Source organism: Peromyscus eremicus, chromosome X, assembly GCF_949786415.1.
Source record: "Peromyscus eremicus chromosome X, PerEre_H2_v1, whole genome shotgun sequence".
Taxonomy (NCBI): domain Eukaryota; kingdom Metazoa; phylum Chordata; class Mammalia; order Rodentia; family Cricetidae; genus Peromyscus; species Peromyscus eremicus.
In genome coordinates this window covers 34,442,049-34,461,546 of record NC_081439.1, presented here as the reverse complement: position 1 = coordinate 34,461,546, position 19,498 = coordinate 34,442,049, and the positions used below count along the sequence as shown (strand labels likewise).

Sequence of the window (19,498 nt, the reverse complement as noted above, 5' to 3'; positions counted from 1 at the left end):
CTTCCTCATTATACTCATTTATGTTTATTCCTTTATGAATATTTGAGAACCAATGTCAAAAATTTATCATTTTAGCCCAATTACTTCTAACTAGATACTCCAGACCCTGTTACCATCACAGAGAATTAGGGGCCCTAATTCTTCAGGTCTTCAAGATTGGCCTTAGCCACAGAACCAGTCTAAGGCCAGCCTATGTCAAATACAACAAAGCTAAACAAACAAAATTGGGACCTGCTCCCCATAGTGCATCCCCACCTGAAACCCAGTCAAGGCCTTTTACATGCAACACAGTTACTCTACTACTGAGGGACAGTCTCTAATATGCATTCTGTTTTGTATGATCACAAGATAATCTGAGCTACTCTGATCATTACTGAGCCTGCTTTTGTGGTGCTGTGGGACACTAGTCCTGGGGAGACATGAACAACATCTACGCAATCCAGACAGGGAACCAACAACAGACCAAAGTTAGGATATTAGCAAATTCTGTCCTGGTGAACCAATGAGTTTTATTGGGGTTACTTGTAAGAGTATGGCTGAAGGCCTACTTACAGGAGCAGAAATGACTAAACACAGCTGCACCACTAAAGGCCACCCCAGGATAGGTGACAGTTCATGAAAGCTGGAAACCTGGAGCACACAGCACACAGAACCTGCAGGCAGCTCAGTGGGTCTGTGTCTCTTCAAGGCAGCTTGGCTGGTCTCTATCTGTTCCAGGTAGTTCACCTGAGCCTCTTCTAGGCAGCTTAGCTTGTCTGCAAGGGACTTTCAGCAGTCCTTACTGCTTACATAGGCTTGGGGAGGGAGACACCTACTGAATCTGATCAGATTTAGGGAGTTCCTAAAGCCTGTGAGTTGTTTACTTTATGAGCTTAAAGAGCTTCCCAGCAGGAAGGAGTGTTCCCCTTCCCCTAAGACTATCTTATATCTTGAGGAGCTTCTCACCAAGAAGGAAGGTTTTATCTCTGAGGAAATTGCCATACAACACATTGTTGCACCCTGAAGACGATATAACCTATCTTCCTTCTGAATGCCTTATCCTTGAACTCATATCAGTCACCAGTTGCTATTAAGAGCTTTAAATTCACACTCAGAATAATGTAACATTACTCAGAAAGGCTACCCTGGGTCTTCACTGGAGCATCGCCAGAGATCAACAAACTGCACCAAGAATTGACTCTGTGGATGGCTGTCATGGTTTGGATGGTGTTGAAGACTTGGATATGCAACAGTGTGCAGATATAGGCTTGGTGGAATAGCTACATCATGAGTTAACCTTTCAACAATGAGGTAATCAGTTCATAGATTCCTAAATTAATGGTACTGTTAGGAGGTGGTGGAAATTTTAAGAGGTATGGTTTAGCTAGAGGAAGGAGGTCACTAGGAGACTGTCACTGAAGGATATACCTTGTCCCTGAGGACTTAGGATCCTAGTCTCTCCTGGCCACCATGAGGTGAGTAGCTCTGCTCCTCCACACCCTTCCACCACCAATGCTCTGCCTGCCTCAGCCCAAAACATGTGACCAGACAACCACAAACTAAAACCTCTGAAACCATGTGCCCAAATAAATCTCCATGCCCACCCCCCTTTTGGGGGTATGTGCGTGTATGCTTGCCTGCGTGCATGCCCAGGGGCATATGGAGGCCATAGGTTGACAATCAGTGTCTTCCTCACTCTCTATCCTATTATTTGAGGCAGGATTGCTCATTGAACCTGGATATTGCCAATTTGACTAGCCTAGACAGCAAGCCCCACAAGTTCTCCAGCCTGCACTCCTATAGCACTTGGAATGCAAGTATACACCATCTTGTCTGGCTTTTACATGGGTGTTGGGGATCAAACGTGGGTCCTCACCCTTAAGCAGCAAGCACTTGACTGAGTTATCTTCCTACCCCCATTGAGTCTTCTCCCTTGTAAAAGATTTGTCTGTGTTAGGTTATTTTGCCACAGTGGAGGAGAACAACATTTAAAGAGAGTAAGCAGAAAGCTCTGGAATTTGACTTCTGTCCCTACAAAAAGCCAGGGCAACTGGCAATGTAGTTTAACTTCCCTGAACTCAGGAGAAGGGAACAGCTGATTTTACAGTCTTGGAGTTCAGAGAGGTGGTTCCAAACTGGAGGTAATTATCCTCCCCCTCCCTGAGGGAGCATTATGTAATGTCTGGAAAGATTTTTGTCATATGAAAGGAAGCACAGTGCCACAGTGCTTATGAAATTGTTCTGGGTGGGTATTATTTTGCATGAGGAACTGTCCAGTGTGTTGTAGGACATTTTACAACACTCCTGGTCCTTTTCCATTAAGTACCCTTCCCTGAATCATGACCCTCCCCCCAACATGTCTCTAGATACTACCAAAAGTCCTTCAGGGAACCAAACATCCCCTAGAGGAGACCAGACCAGCTTACAGGCTTTGTGGAATAGTCAATCCAGTTGACCCCTCATTTTGTAGGGAATTAGGGCTGAACTAGATGTCAATTATAACTCCTTATTTTGCCTAGTAGACTTGAATAACTGGAAGGAAGGAGGTATAGATGAGCCATCTTTAGTTCAATATTTTCTGAGTTTTGGCAGCTTGCAGCACAGTGACCAGTAAAAGAGACCCTGTTTCAAACGAGATAGAAGGTAAGAACCCACAACCAGAATGCCTTCCTTAACCTTAATTCGTGGTGGGGTATTACTTTAAATGAATCATAGTATGAAACTCAGTTTTATTCCACCCATTTGTATTTGTTCAATATTGTCGCCAAAATGTCAGCTGTGGGTGCCGGAATAGCCAATCTGCTATGTTTCTCAGTGTTGTAGCTCCTAACAAACCAACTCAGGATATTGGTCCACTTAAAAGAGAAACATGAGTTAGATTTAAAGCTATGCTCCTAAGGGCCAAGTCAAGATTCCTTTTCATCTCTAGTCTTTGAACAGGCACTCTGGAAAGCACTGCTTGCCATGTGAAGGCTCCATACTGAAAAACCTAAGGAAGATTAGCATTTGGACAAAAATGTATTCACATAGGGAACACAATCATTTGTCTCCTCCTATTCAGTAGGCTGTCTCCAAACACAGCACACAGCACATTGATTTAACCAGATTACAAGGGGAAAATCTTTCCTAGTTGAGTTTCTAAACTCTTCCATGCTTCCTATGGTGGCTTTGGGAGAGCCGAAACATATTCCTGTTTAGCATTGCCTTCATCATCAGTCACACAGGACTAAGAATTCCAAGGCCCAGCTGGCACAGACCACCTTACAGACTGTGAGATGGCTCTACCAGCTGTAGTCCTGTCCTCCTTAGGCAGATCAGAAGTTCAGTCCCCATTTTGCTAGTAGTGCTTGCTCTGCCAGACAAGTTCTAAATCATCTTTTCTACAAAAGGAAAGAATAGTATGGGAGCACAAAGGAGAAAGGAGACTGTCTTAGGGACAGGGTCAGCTGCAGGAAGGAATCTGCCTGCTTTCTTTGACGTGGCTCAAAAAGCCTGAGACTTGGGCCTCCAACGTCTTTATTTGACTCTAACGTTTAGAAAGCTTTCTGACTCTTGGCCCCCTTACTGGGAAATGGCAGAACGCAAGGATGAAATGGAAGTTTTCAAGCCTCAAAGAGTTTCAACTTAGAACTCCTAAAAGGACTTAAAGGACTCCTTAAAGGTCCTTTAAGTAAAGAACTCCTTAAAGGACTTTCTTACCTTTCTATCTATGGGGTCCCTGCATGCTGATATAGTCAACTACAGTTAGAAAACATTACAGGAAAAAAGTCTCTGCCAGACATGTACACTCTCAAATATTCCCATAAACACTACCATTAACAACTCTCTGCATAGCACCTTTCAGTACAGACAGTATTAGAAATTTAACGTTAAGGCATCTAGAGAGGAATTAAATCATACAGGCTGATGTGCATCTCACATACCTGTAGCTGTGGTATCCATGGGGTGGGTCCTAAAGCCAGCCAGCAGGCACCACAGGAGCAGATAAATGTCAACTGTTAAATTTGGAAGGCTGAGTTTGTGGAGGGGTAAACCAGCGTACAAATAATTCAAGACAGAAAAATAAAATGGGGTCTAGGTGTGTGGCTATCAAGTAAGAAGTGCTGGGTTTTATCCACAGCAACAAGAAAAGAAAGGGGGGGAATGGGGAGGGGAGAGGAAAAAGCCTGTTCTAAACAGGTAACAAACCCGAGGGTTAGTGGGGTTGGGGTGACCAAAAGGGAAAGAGAAAGGAGGAGGGGTAAAAGGAGAAGGGAGGAGAGAAAACACACTAGGGCAGTGCTGCAAATTGATTTAAAGAGAAATACATTTGACATCTAGATGAAGGAAGAATAAAAACGATTTAAAACAACCATTCACCTTGTCAGTAGTCCCCTATCTTCCTTAAATTGTAGCTGGCTCTGGGGCACGGAGCCTCACAGAAGATAAAGTAAGATCCCTGTGAACAAAACAGATTCCTGACGTCAAAATTGCGATCAGTTCTGGTTAGGGAATCTGTTCTGGGTCCACCCTAGCAGGTAGATGCCAGGCCATAATCTTATCTATTACTTTTCTCCCCATAATTCCCCTATACACACAAACACACACAAACACACACACACACACACACACACACACACACACACACACACACACACACACGTCAAAAAGCAGATGGAAATGTCAGGCAAACATGAATAGACAAAATGTGGCCTATACACATAACAGAAGAAGAGTAGTGTGTAATAAAAAGAAATGAGGTTTAAACATGGATTGCAACATGGATGAACCCCCCCAAAAAAACACATCAGTGAAAGAAGTCTGATATAAAGGGGCAGAACTGTAGGATTCTTATCTACAGTCCCTCGAGTAGAAAAACACAAGGACAGAAGAAGAGTAGAGGTTGGCAATGGGGTGGGGCATGACTGCTACTGATTGGGGGGACTCTTTTCAGAGAATGAACCTTTGCTATAACCTAATGTATGACTGTACACATTTTAAATATATGCTGGATGTTAAGTGGATGGACTGTAAAATTCAAGTGAATTACATTTATCAATTAACATAATTTCTCTTCATATCTGTGTGGTTTACATCCCTTCTGCTCCTGGCCCTCCCCAAGATGAAATTCCAACAGATAAACCTTACAGAAACATGGAGCCAGTAAAGAATACTACAGGACATTGGTGCTTACACGAGCACTCCTGGCATTTGGCAGAGCATCTACTGTTCTTAAAGTCTGTCTTATGTACAGGAGGGTGTTTAGAAGCATCCAGAGACTCTGCCCATCAGATGCCTGTAGCACCTCTAAGATGTGACAACCACAAGTATTTGTAGGCCTTGCCAACATTCCATTGAAGGACACAATGTCCTTCACGAGTGTCACAATCCTAAGAAGCCTCATAGTGTACAGGCCAAAGTCCTAATATTCTGCCCCATCTCAAATCAAGTGCAAACTAACTTCCCATTTATTTTTATTTATCCATCCATCCATTCATTCATTCACTTACTTATTTTTGAATAGTAAATTTTTACTTGAAAGAAGGGCCATAAATTGTGTAACTAAAAGAACATTCATTTTTTCAAAACTTAGTATTTCTTATCCCATGTCTCTCTGACAAGCTATTTCTTTTCTTCTTTTATTGAAAATAGATTCTTTCTTACACAATATATCCTGATTATATTTTCCCCTCCCTCTGCTCCTCCCAGTTCCTCTCCACATCCCCTCCCCTCCAGATCCATTCACTTTCTGTCTCTCATTAGAAAAGAACAGGCTTCTAAGACATAATAAAGCAAAACTAAAATATAATACGATGAAGCAAAAACTATCATTTTTGGAGTTGGACACCACAACCCAACAGGAGGAAAAGACTACCAAGAGCTGGCACAAGAGTCTGAGCCCCACTCGTTCTCTTAGTCAGGAGTCCCATAAAAATACTAAGCTGAAAGCTGTAAGCTGTAACATATACGCAGAGAACCTGATGCAGACCCATGCAGGTCTTTGCTTGCTGCTTCAGTCTCTATTAGAGAATTCACATGCACCCTGCTTAGTTGATTCAGAGGGCCTTGTTCTCCTGGTGTCCTCCATCCCCTCTGGTTCTTACAATCTCTGCAGGATTCCCTGAGCTCTGTCACACACTCATTTTTAAAACAGTGTCTCCAATAACCCTGACTGGCCTTGCTCGCTATATATCTGAGGCTGGCTTTGAATTACTGTTCTTCTGCCACCACCTCCTCAAGAGCTGGAACTAAGACATATGGCACCAAGCCCAGGCTTCTGTTCCCTTTTTATTCAAGAAACACAATAAATCATCTACATACAGACCATAAGAAGAGAATGTACAGATAGACAAGGAAATTGGATTCACTCAGATGAACTTTGGAGAAGGTAAAATGAAATTACTTATGAACAAATACAGCATACGAAAGGGGTTTTTAAAGATTTAGCTCAGCTATGGGCAATTTCTAGACACCTCAATGTTGCAACTGTTCTTCATGGTTCTTAATTTCTCAATAGTGGGAACAGATATAATAACATGGATACTCACAGGGACTTAAAGCAGATAGGGTAAGGATCTGGAAAGATAGCTCAGTGGTTAACTACAGCACACTACCACACAGGACCAATGTTCAATTCCCAGAACCTACATGAAGTGGCTCACAACCACCTGTAACTCCAGCGCCAGAGGATTCAATGCCCTCTTCTGACCTCCACAGGCAGCAGCACACACATGCACATACCCACATATAAACACACAGACAACAAACATATATAACATTTACTTGTTTTTAAGGATAGGGTTAGAGAGAACAGAAGGACGTGAGTGTGGTGAATGTACACACAAGTGGAACTATGTGTACATGAAGACCAGAAGAAGATACCAGGTGACCTGTTCTATCATTCTCCACTTTATTCACTTGAGACAGCATATCTCAGTGAACCTAGAACTAGGATGTCAGCCAGCAAGACCCATGATCCTCCTGTCTCTAACTTCCACAGCTCCAGAGTATAGGCATGTATAGCCATACCTATCTTTTTACATGGGTGGTGAATGCACGTGTGGAGCTCTGTGTATATAATTACCCATCTCCCCAGATCCTAAGAGAGTTTTTACAGTTTTAAATTAAATTAATTAATTTTCCTCATTTATTTTGTGGGGGAGGAGGGAGTATGCATGTGTGGATGAAAGAACAACTTTCAGGAGTAGGTTCTCTCCTTCCACCATGTGGGTCCCAGAACTCAGGTCTTCAGGTTTGGCAACAGACGCCATTACCCAGCGAGCTATCTCTCTGGACCCTAGACAGACTCTAAGGGCTCTTAGCACACATCAAAACTACAAACATGGCTGAGGAGATTCTAGCTCAGTTGGTAAACTTCTTGCCTTGTAAACATAAGGACCTGAGTCCCATCCCCAGCATCCACTTGGAAAGTCCCAGGCCAGTGAGACCCTGTTATTTCTGAGCAAGTTTATCCTCTGGCTTCAAAATGTACATGCACATGTGTGCCTGCACATACATGAACACACACACATTCATGTACACTCACCCCAAATTTTTTAAAAAAGGAAGCAAAACAGGAACATATGGCTCATGAACCTTCTTAAAGCATTCCCTAATGGTAACTATCTCCTTCAAGTGTTACCTCTCTAGTCCTTTTCTCCATCGAAGTGGTTGAAGAACATTCCAAATCCAGTATGAAAGAGGTACTTCTGTGCCTGTGACATGCTCAAATGAGCAGGCTAGTGTGCTGGGGAAACACCTACCTATTAAACAGTAGGCAGCTCATACCATGCAATATTGCTTGCTGCTGCTGTACAGCATACCCAGTGAAACAGTTTCCTCAGCATCAACACACGAAGACTCCTGACACAGAACATGCAGACCTGAGACTCCCTGACACACACACTGGCCTTGTGCATTGTAAAGGAAAAAGTCACCTGCATCTCAGTCATTGCTTCCTAATCATTTCCTCCCTAGGACTCTTAAGGAGAAAACAGAGCAGGCTTTGGAATCCTTCCTTGCATGCAGAAACAATCTGTGGTACCAACAAATGGACTCTGCCCTGATACAAGACATTCAGCATTCAGAGAATGACATTTGATTAAAATGTTGTGGCTTGCTATTCCAATCAACTTTTTTTTCCAGTCAATTTTTTTTTATTTTAAAAAAGTCAAAGGCCGGGCGGTGGTGGCGCACGCCTTTAATCCCAGCACTCGGGAGGCAGAGCCAGGCGGATCTCTGTGAGTTCGAGGCCAGCCTGGGCTACCAAGTGAGTCCCAGGAAAGGCGCAAAGCTACACAGAGAAACCCTGTCTCAAAAAAATAAATAAATAAAAATAAATAAAAAATAAAAAAAATAAAAAAGTCAAATTTGCTAGGTTACGGTGGTGCACTCCTTTAATCCCAGCAATTAGGAGGTAGAGGTAGGTGGATCTCTGAGTTCGAGGCCAGTCTGGTCTACAGAGTGAGTTCCAGGACAGCCAGGACTACACAGAGAAACCCTGTCTCGAAAAACCAAAAAAAGATGAATTCTTGATTTTGAAAGAAAGTATCTACACCTGTAAGCAACACATAACGCCACTGGCTTTTGCTTCAAGGAACTGCACATTCAATAATGTCCACATCTCCTGGGAACTTGTGGTTTTCCAGAAAGCTTATTTTCTGAATGATTTCAATTTAAACTCTCACATATAACCATCTTACTACCTGGCTGACATATTTTTCAAATGCTACTTTGCAGTTTCTGCCAAACAGTACACGAATGGGCTTCATTTCTAAGCACTGTGGTTTCTTCTAGTATGATAATTATTATCAGTGTTGTCTGTTTGGCAAGCTGTCTTGCTTCGTCAGGGGGAGAAACACTACAATAATGTGCAGTATCTCAAAGAAACGGAAGAATCAGTCTGACAATGCCAGCAGCGTTCTCCCTGCCAAGGCCAACCCTGTCTTCTGCCACAGGAGTCCCAGTTGTACTCATGCACAGGGAGTCACTTGTTTTACTACAGTGCCTAGTTCTACATGGCATCAACAAAGCACTGTTTTAGCCCTCTGTGGATCTATGTGCCCTTCTGTCTGTGCCAGTTTGGCACAATTGGGAATGTCAATCCCAACACCTAGGCCTGCATGCATTACTAATGACTGCACCTACTACTTGTGTCTCTCCAGAGGTCAAAGCCTCCTCCAGGGTATGTGACCGACAGGGGGTGGGGATTATCAATAAGAATTTAAAAAATTCTCTTTTAGCATTTAACAAGTAAGTCAAAGTCTCTTTGTCATGACCCAATCAATTGTCTAGTCAGATGTTACCCAGACTGGTATACCAAATTAACTTTCTAGTTGCTCTCCAGGTGAAGTTTGTTAAAGAAATTAACAAGGACACACAGGTGCAGCTTGGCTATGGTGATGCTGTAACACTGGCCTGGGCTCTCTAAATTCAAAAGCAAATTGCAGAGGCAGGGCCTAATGACTTGTTCTATCCTTGCCTCTAATGCTTACTGGTAGTATTTAAAACCTTTATGTGTGTGTGGTGTACATACATGTGTGTATGCATGCCCACCTGTTGGGGGTAAATGTGCACGTGTATGCTGATAAATGTGGAGGCCAGAGGTTGGCACTGGGTGTCTTTCTCAATGGCACTCCTCATTCATTAAAGCAGTGTCTCTTAGTGGAACCCAGAGCTCTAAAATATAGGCTACCCAGTTTGCTTTGAGGATGCCATTTCGTCCTTCTGAGAGCTAAAATCAGAGGTGGGCTGCTTTTATGCTCTCCCAGTATTTATAACTATTATGGTTATGTGGACTCAACTACTAGTCCTCACATTTGTACAAGTGCTTCATCCACTGAGCCATGTCCCCAATCTTCTTTGTTTTGTTTGGGGGCAGGTGTTCATGTAGCTTATGCTGTCTCATAACTTACCATGTGGCCAAGGATGACCTCCTGCGTCCACCTCCCAAGTGATGGGAACACATGTTAGGATTCTAAGTCTGCATCACCACACCTAGTGTGGGACTGAGGACTGAACTCAGGGTTTTGTGAATGCTAAGCAAGCATTCTACCAACTAAACCCCACCACACACACACACACACACACAACACACACACACACACACACACTCTCTCTCTCTCTCTCTCTCTCTCTCTCTCTCTCTCTCTCTCTGTCTCTCTCTGTCTCTCTGTCTCTGTCTCTCTCCTTAACAGGCAATTAATTATACAGCATCAAATCTGTAGTTTGCGCTTACCATAAATCAGAACAGCAAAGGAAACAGCCTGGGAAGCCACAAGGCAGTCAGATGCCTAGCTTCCCGTCTGAGTCCTAGCATTACCAGTCTATCTGTGCATGCTGCCAGAGTTATGACCTCTTTCAGAGTCCCTGACTCCTCGCTTATAATAAAGCAGGAGTTGGCTGCTTATCCATATCTTATCGTAGGGATCCTGCCCAGCCTGATTAGCATGAAGCAGTTTCTCCAAGTGGAAATGTAAAATGGTATATCCCCACCTTCCATGTGCACTGTATTACCAACAGCATTGGGAATATCCTCCAATGTCCATGTTTAATCAAGTCTTGCTCCCTAGGGTGGCACTACCAGGAGGTAGTGGAACCTTTAAACCACAGACCTGTACAGGAGGAACTGAGGTCACTGAGGGGTGTGCCCATGAAAGAGATAAAGAGACCCTGGCCCCTCTTCTCCCATTGTGCTTCCTAGCCATCGTGGCCATCCTGAGTTATCTTTGCTACTCAAGCCTGATGAGGCAAGTTTGATCCCTAGCGCCCACAGTGGAGGGAGAAAACCAACTCCAAAGGTTATCCTCCAGAGGTTTCTACATGAAGGTCATAGAATATATGCACCAATAATCACATACTTACACAATAATAAATATGTAGTTTTTCAAAAATGTTATGGACTAATTTTCTACAAACTAACCACTCAGTATTGGGCAAGCTTACGATTTTAAGAAGCAGTTTTAAAAATAAGCAGGAAGTCGAAAGAAAATGTATTTGCCACTCTAACTTTACATAATTTATATGCAATTAATTAAAAGTATGAGCCTGGTAAATACTGATCTGGGTCTGAAATGATGGCTTTAGGGGAAAGGAAGAGGGCTGGAGCCTCCACTCCTTCAGGCATACTGTCTTGGCCTGCAGCAATGAATCCCTTCATCTCATCATGCAACTTGTTCTTCTCTAAAGGATGCCATCCCAGTTTGCTCTCCTGGGGTGCCTAGCACTTAAAAAAGCCCTGAGCCAAAACACCAGGCACATAGACAGACAGAGATTTATCAGTGACACAGGCCATACTCTTGTACAGTTATCTGTCACCCAGGCCATCTTATTGCCTCTAACTTGGTAAGCACCTTCTAAACCCAAGCCGTTACCTTCCAGAGATGAAAACAGTTCCCATATGCTACTCTTCAGGAACAAAACGGGGAGGGGGCAAGACCTGCAATAGGTTTAAAGCTGTAATTATCTCAAAATCTTTGCATACTTCATCTATAATGTTCTGCTTTGGGGAGGAAAAACAAAAAACAAAAACAAACAAACAAAAACAAAACTCTATCACTATCTTGTCTTTTGACAGGGTATCTCACTAAACCTGGAGCTCACCAATTTAGCCAGACTAGCTAGTTAGTAGAGGATAGTGTTCAGTTGTTTGTCCAGGATTCATGATGCAAGAGGTGGAAGACAGAACATTTCCAAGGCTGATTCTACATGCTCCGTCCAGAAGAGTCCCCTCTTCCTGTTTGTTCCTGGGGGTCACAAGAATGCCACACACAGCATGCTTTACCTTTCCGATATCAAACCTTTCCAAGCCAAGTTCCTCTCTCCATGAATCTATTACTTACATGAAACCTTCCTAGCTGAACTCACCCTCCTAAATGCATGAACTAGGCTGTCACAACAGAAATAACTCCATAGTGCAGTGCATCCCACTACCTGTTGCCTGCAATACTGTGCTTTCCAGGAAGTTGTAAGGCCTATACAGAACGGTATAGACTTCATTTAATAAAATGCACCAGAGGGGAACACAATCTCTTTTCTCTTCTGGGCCTCCTTGACCTTCATCTGGAAGCTACAGGAGAGGGGATTGGAAAGAGGCTTTCTTCAACATCTAGAGTAAACACAACTGAAAAATTGCTTTTGGTAATGAGGATTCCACAGTCATCTTTAGGATACAGAATACCTGGGACTGCTTACACACAGATTTCTGATTCTTACACAAAATGAAGGCATCTCACCATTCCTTCTTTACTAAAAAAGAAACCAATTCAACTCCATAGTACCAAAAGGAGAAGACATATCAGAGAAGGAATACACTGCATGTGGTGATGCAGTCTCTGGCCAATTAGCTGAGTCCAGGGCTCACCAGAGACAGCTACGAGTGTTATATATGGGAAAGGAAAGGTATGTGCCAAAGGATAAGCTCAGGTGTCATTCCTAAGGATGGCTATCCACCTTGTTTATTAAGACAGGAGAGATCACCCAAGTAGGTCAGGCTGGCTGCCCAGCAAGACACAGGTCCACCAGTTTCTACCTCTCTACTGCTGGGACCAGCTCACACTACAATGCCTGAGGGTTTTGGGGATTTATTTTTCCTTTTTAATGTGGGTGCTGTAGCTGGAACTCAGGTCCACATGTCCATACACCAAGCACCTTACTGACTGAGCCATATGCCCAGCCCTTCCAGAATTTCTTTATTTATAATTCACCACCTAGCCTCAACTGCAAAGCCATAAATCCATCTGTTCTCTGCTTATCTGAATGTCACACAAGATTAATACACTCCCCCCACTCATTGACAAAGACAAATATCCACAGAGTACAAAGTAACAAATATCCATGTAAATAAACCTGCAGAAAGACCCAGTCGAAAAGTGACACGTGCAGCTAAAACCTGCACTTTGGACACATATATACTGTAAAATAAGCACTGTTTGTACGGAGAAAATGTCTTTAAAGTTGATGTAAAGAAGCTTAAACATCAGTAAACAGCAGCCCTCCACTTCTGTCAAATATGTTGCCTTTAATTCAGAGGCTCTTAAACAAAACCATGAAAGCAGCCCATGATGTTTTAAAAAATATATAAATTAAAATTCTTAGCCATATTAAAGTTAATTAGTAATATAAAATAAAATAAAAATCTATGTATCCCACTAAATAACCCAGAAAATCTGGCTGTGAGGGTATATGCCTTACAAATAAAGGCTTCTCTTTAGTTTTTCAAAGGAGGAAAAGGACAGTAGAGCTGTATTTTAGTTATTTCACAATAACTAACTATAGTTAATAACAATAACAGAAGGAGTGTGCTTTCAAATGCCAGCAGAGCACTCGGAGATAACAAAGTGCATTAGCTCCACAATATATTACAGATCATCTCATTTTTTTAGAGTGTATATGTGGTATACATGCACACTTCCATGCGTGTGCCAATGTGCGTGTTCGTGTATGTGAGTGTCTCTGTGTGTATGTGCAATGGATGGGTGTCAGGTGTCTTCCCGGATCACTCCCTGATTTATTTACTTAGACAAAGTCTCTCACTGAAACCGCAGCTTGCCAATTTGGCTATGCTAGCGAGCTACCTTGTCCTGGGAATCCCATCTCTGTCTCCCAAACCCCAGGGTTACAGGTGGGCTGTCACACACTAGCTATTTTACGTGAGGGTGATGAATATCCAAACTCTAGACCTCATGTTTGCACAACAAGTGCTTTATCCTCTGAGCCATCTCCTCAACCCCTGCAGCTTACTTTCATCATTTCAATGAGCTGCACACTTGCTTCCTATGTATTCTCCATCCTCAACCAAGAGTCAGATGAAACCTGGATTACCACAAACTAATATGCTAAGATCCCTGCCTGTGTCTACAAGGCAGGTATTTTGTGTACGTACTCCTGTGTGTGTGTGTGTGTGTGTGTGTGTGTGTGTGTGTGTGTGTACACATGTGAACATGCCTATGAAGGCCAAAGGTAGACAGATGTTGGGTATCTTCCTCAACCACACTCCACTTTTTCAACACAGGATCTCTCATCGAACCTGGATCTCACCACTGGCTAGAGAGGCTGGCCCATGAGCCCTAGGCATCCTGATTCCCCCTCCCCAGCATTGGTATTACAGGCTCCACTCTGCGTCATGCAGCTTTCCAAATACGGGTGCTAGGGATCAATCTTGCACAGCAAGCACTTTCCTGGCTGCACCATCTCCCCGGCCCAGAAGAGGAGGCATCCTGTGCTAGGCAAAGGAACAGTGAATGAAGATCAGGAGAAGCCTTACAGCTCCATACCAAAATAGCAAAGAAGTCTGTCTCACTTATTCCATGTACATAAAGTGACACCCTTGGCCAATAAACATATTCCCTCTGGGATTACAGATATTGATAACAGACTGGAATTCAGTCAAATGAAAACATAGAGCTGGGGTTCCAGTCAGATGCAACCTACTAAGAAGTAGATACCATATTTGTGACTAATCAAGAACCCTTTCACATCAAGGTGAAACCTCATCACCCTGATTGCAGGAGTCATGCAACTTATCCACACAGAGCCAAAGTTTACAGCTCTGCATGGAAGTAGCCTTACATGGGGTGGAAAGAGGAAAGTCTGCTTAGGGTCAGAGTGAAGGAAGACAGGCAGGGGACTGCTACTCAATGTGGAACAGAGGGTCCTGGCAAACATCTTGTGCTGGGAGGGCAGCAGATGAGATCATGCTTGCAATATAATAACAAAAAGAACCATTAGAGATGCTTCTGCTGCTTTCGTTTGTCTGTTGTTCTTTCCTTTGGAAGCTAGAGAGCACTTGTCCCGTAACAGTAGCAGAGAATTTTGAAAAGTGAATTATGAAAGAAGCCTTTGAGAAAAGCAGTCTAGAATTTTCCACGAGAGTACACGTACCACACCTCAAATTCCTGTCACCATGTGCAGTCATAACAGCCATAACCTTTGAAGTAAGTCTTTACACAAATAACCTGATTTAAAATGGGCAACAGATTTTAGTAGACATTCTCAAAAGAAGATAGAAAAATGGGCATACACAGGAAAATACTTTCAGACAGAACACTGTTAGCACAGGCACCAAGATCAACAATTAATAAATGGGACCTCATGAAACTGAGAAGCTTCTACACAACAAAGGACACCAACATTTAGACAAAATGGCAGCCTACAGAATGGCAAAAGGTTTTTACCAACTACACATCCAATAGAGGATTAATATACAAAATATACAAGGAACTTAAAAAAAACTGTGTATCAAGAAAACAACCCAATTAAAAAATGGGGAACATGGATAAACACAGAATTCTCAATAGAGGAAACTCAAATGGCTGAGAAACACTTAAAAAATGTTCAACATCCTTAGTCATTAGGGAAATGCAAATCAAAACAATTTTGAAATTCCATTTTACACCTGTTAAAATGGCTAAGATCAATAAAAGAAGTAGGAGCTCATGCTAGTGAGGATGTGGGGTAAGAGAAACACTCCTCCATTGCTGGTGGGAGTGTAAACTCAGCCACTATGGAAGTCAATGTGGTGGTTACCAAGGAAGATGGAAATCCATCCACCTCAAGATCCAGCTATACATTCTTAGGCATATAGCCAAAGAATCCTTCACCCTACCACAGAGACGCATGCTCGACTATGCTTGTTGCTGTTTCATTCATAATATTCAGAAATTAGAAACAACCTACATGTCCCTCAACAGAAGAATGGATAAAGAAAATGTGGTATATTTACATGGTGTAGTATTACTCAGCAGTTGTAGAATATTATTTTAACATGTGGTACATTTGTTTAATGATGCAAAGATGTGTTGCATTCTTTTAAGTTGCATTTGTTTAACTCTGTGAAGCTGTGTCTATCTAAAAAAGAGCTGAATGGCCAATAGCAAGGCAGGAGAAAGGATAGGCAGGGCTGGCAGGCAAAGAAAATAAATAGGAGAAATCTGGGCGAAGAAGAAAAAGCAAGAGAACAAGGAGAGAAGAATGTTAGGGGCCAGCCACCTAGTTACTCAGCCACCTGGCCAGCCAAGGAGTAAGAGTAAAAAAAAAAAAAGAAAAAGCCCAGAGGCAAAAGGTAGATGGGATAATTTAAAATTAAGAAAAGCTGGCAAGAAACAAGCCAAGCTAAGGCCTGTATTTATAATTAAGAATAAGCCTCTGTGTTGATTTATTTGGGAGTTGTGTGGCAGGGCCCCCCAAAGAATAAAAACAGTTAAAAAAAAAAGAAAAGAAAAGAAAAAAAGCAGTAACAGCCATTAAAAATGAAATCATACAATTCACACGTAAATGGATGGAACTAGGAAAAAAAATGTCATCCTAAGTGAGGTAACACAGACTCCAAAAGACAAAAATGCTCTGTATCACTTATATGTGGATGCTAGCTCTTAAGTCTTCAATAAGCAGGCTATAATCCATAGACCCACAGAAGTCAGGTCTAAGAGTAAGGGACTGGAGTTCCCTAGGAAAGGGAAATAGAATAGACAGTTATGAATGGATGGGGGCAGGGTATAGAAGGGGAGTGGCAGATGGGGAGGGAAGGGAAGAGAGTGCAAGGGAGGGAATATGAGGAGAGACAGCTAAAACTAATGGCCATTTGAGGAGTCATATGGAAACCAAAAACAGTAGAAGCTTCTTAAAATATATATGTACATGAAAGAAATCTAAATAGAATCAACAAATGGGAGAGACAAAGTCCCAACTAGACATTTCTAGACACCAAATGAAACCTCCAGTGCCAGGAACAGGTAACATCTAATAGAGTTGTTGGCCAATGGGGCTCCATGGACACCCCACACTATGCAGGCAATTCCCAAGGCTACTGGTTGTTCTCTACAGACTGATGCAAAAGCCCTACTGATCAAGACAACACCTATATAACTCATTGAACATGGAAAAGTCAAGCTGGTGCATACCTAGAGCCTTCACCTCTACTGACTAGTGTCCATGTTACTGGAAGGTACTCTGCATACTACCAGAGGAGAAAGGTAAACACTAACTCAGCTACAGACCCTTTGATCTACAGTAGTGACCTGCTTGCAAGATATTCTGGTGTATTAGTAATGCAAAGCTTGTGGGAGTAACAACCAATAACTAATTGGATTTAAGGCCCACATCATGAGATAGAACCCACATCCAACACTGCTTGGGTAGCCAAGAACCTAAGACTAGGGACCTAGGGGGAAACCAAATGTTACTGTTCTGCTAAAGAAACATAACAATAAAATGACTCCTAATGGCATTCTGCTATACACACAGATCAATGTCTTGCTCAGTCATTATCAGAGAAGCTTCCTCCTGCAGCAGATGGGAACAAATACAGAGACCACAGCCAAACATAACACAGAGAATGAGAGACCATTGAATACTCAGCCCTAAATAAGATGTCTCCATCAAATCTCTCCCCTCAGAGGTCAGGGAATAGTGTGGAAGAGGAAGCAAAAAGACTGTAAGAACCAGTGGGGATAAAGACACCAAACAAACAAGCAAACAAACAAACAAAACAAAAAGCAACAACAAAAAAACCAGTGTCTTCCAAACACTCAACAGGACAGACAGATATACAAACTCACAGAGATTGAGCATGCACTGGGCATACAGGGGTCTGCACCAGATAGGGTTCTTACAGCTGAGAGAAGTGGACACAAATCCTCAATCCCTAACATAGAAGCTATCTCCAATTGATAACTACTTGCAAAGGAAACTTAGTTTTGTCCAACTGCATCTCACTGAGTATATAAACCACAGTGAAAGGCAAGTCCCATGCCCAGCAGTAGTCGGCCAACACAAAACAAACTCAATGGTATTTTTGGAGGTTCCTTGCTTATATCATAATGCTTTGACTGGGCATTATCTTTTTTCCTCCTTACAAGTCTTTTGAGTATATATTATGGTTTCCTGTGTTGTATTTTTATGGGATTTCAAGCCAATGTGTGTGTGTCTGTGTCTCTAGGTGTTTCTTGTACTTTTGCTTTGGCTCTTTTTCTTCTCCTAGTCTGTTTTGTACTACTCCAGTTTATTATTAGCTTATTTTATTATTATTTTGAGATGCCCATATGTAATCTAATGAGAGGAAAAAGGGTTTGGATTTGGGGGGAGGATTTTAGTTAAACTTGAGTGAACTAACCTAGTATGGTGATTATTTTCCCAATGTAGTGTTACACTGAGAGCATGCACATAAGGGGAGCTAAGGGCATGTCATTCCTTCCTGAAGTACTGTATATCCAATACTGCAGCCATTCAAGTCTTAGTCTGCACATGCAATCTTTTGTCAGACTTCTAAGAAGCTGGCCTCTACGTGTGTGTGTGTGCACGCATTTGTCTGTCTGTCTCTGTCTCTCTCTCGTACATGCATACTCAAAGGCGCATATACTGACAGACTGTCCTGTAGGACAATAGGACAATGTGATCACTAGAAAAGGTTAAGGACAGGAAATGACAGTAATAGTTTGTAATTCCCTGTGAGTCTACTATGGTTTCAAAGTAAATGGGTTTGAGCAGGTCTGGCGGTACATACCTGCACTCCAGAGAGTAAAGGAGGAATGTGAGCTGGAGGTCAGGAGGAGCAACACAGCCTTGTGTCTTATTTATAAGAAAAATAAAGAGGCTTGGAGAACATAGTTCATTGGTAGATTGCTGGACAAGCATGTGCAGTGGCCTGAGTGTAGTATCTATCAGCACAGGAAGAGAAGGGAAGGTTTCAAAAATGACTGTGTGGTGCATGAATGAGCAGATGACAGACTAGTACTTGTGTCTACTAAGAAATGAAGCATCGATACTAACCCACACTGTAGTCGTTGAAAACAGTCTTCAGAGTGGAAACCACCACACACAAAAGGCCATAGCTAGGCAAATGCACGAACAGAAAGTAGGTCAATGGTACCCATGAGCTGGGGAAGGTGGGAATGGAGAGTGACTAACAGAGTTTCTTTAGGGAATGATAAAATATTATAAACTTGATGGTGGGGATATGATGCTATGAATATAGTAAAAATCACTTAACTGTGTGCATTAAATAGGTGAACTGTCTATCTCAGTAAAGCTGCTACCAAGAACCAACAAATGTAGGGTGGAAAGTGCTTAGCAAAGGGCACACACCCAGACATACCACAGCCTGCACTACACCCTGTACTTACCTCTGTGACTCCTACTACAAATGAACTCAACTATACCTCACATATCTCTGTATTCTCTACAACAGGATAAAAGTAACAGGTCACAAGGACAGTCAGCAATGAGACTGTTCCTAAAAAGTGCCTATAATGGATGCTTTCAATCAAAACTGAGTGACAAAGGGCAACTAGCATATCAGGCTCCAAAGGTCCCATTCTATCAGACGCTGCCTCCTTCTATTCTGATAAACCACCCATATCAGCACTGATAAAAAATACTTCCCCAGCCACCATTCACCAGTCATGCTACCTCAGAATGGGGCCAAAAAAAAAGATGTTTATGGAAAAATGTGGCTGACATACACAGACTTTCAAGGCTTAGTTTACTTTTACACTAATTTCAGGAGGGGCAGATAAGACAGAGGAAGCCCAGGATATAGAAAAAA

At 42.4% G+C, this 19,498-nt stretch overlaps 1 protein-coding gene across 12 annotated transcripts in view; it reads right to left on the bottom strand.

The window, feature by feature from the left end:
* LOC131898816 (F-box-like/WD repeat-containing protein TBL1X) overlaps nucleotides 1–19,498 on the bottom strand; it is an 87,221-nt gene that overhangs the window by 67,068 nt on the left and 655 nt on the right. For 6 of the 12 annotated variants that reach the window (XM_059250018.1, XM_059250025.1, XM_059250016.1 and 3 more), the window contains one exon: nucleotides 4,339–4,417. The exons of the other annotated variants lie outside the window; for them this stretch is intronic. The gene's annotated coding sequence lies outside the window, so the exon portion shown is untranslated. The remainder of the gene's footprint in view (nucleotides 1–4,338; nucleotides 4,418–19,498) is intronic. 12 annotated transcript variants of the gene reach the window in all.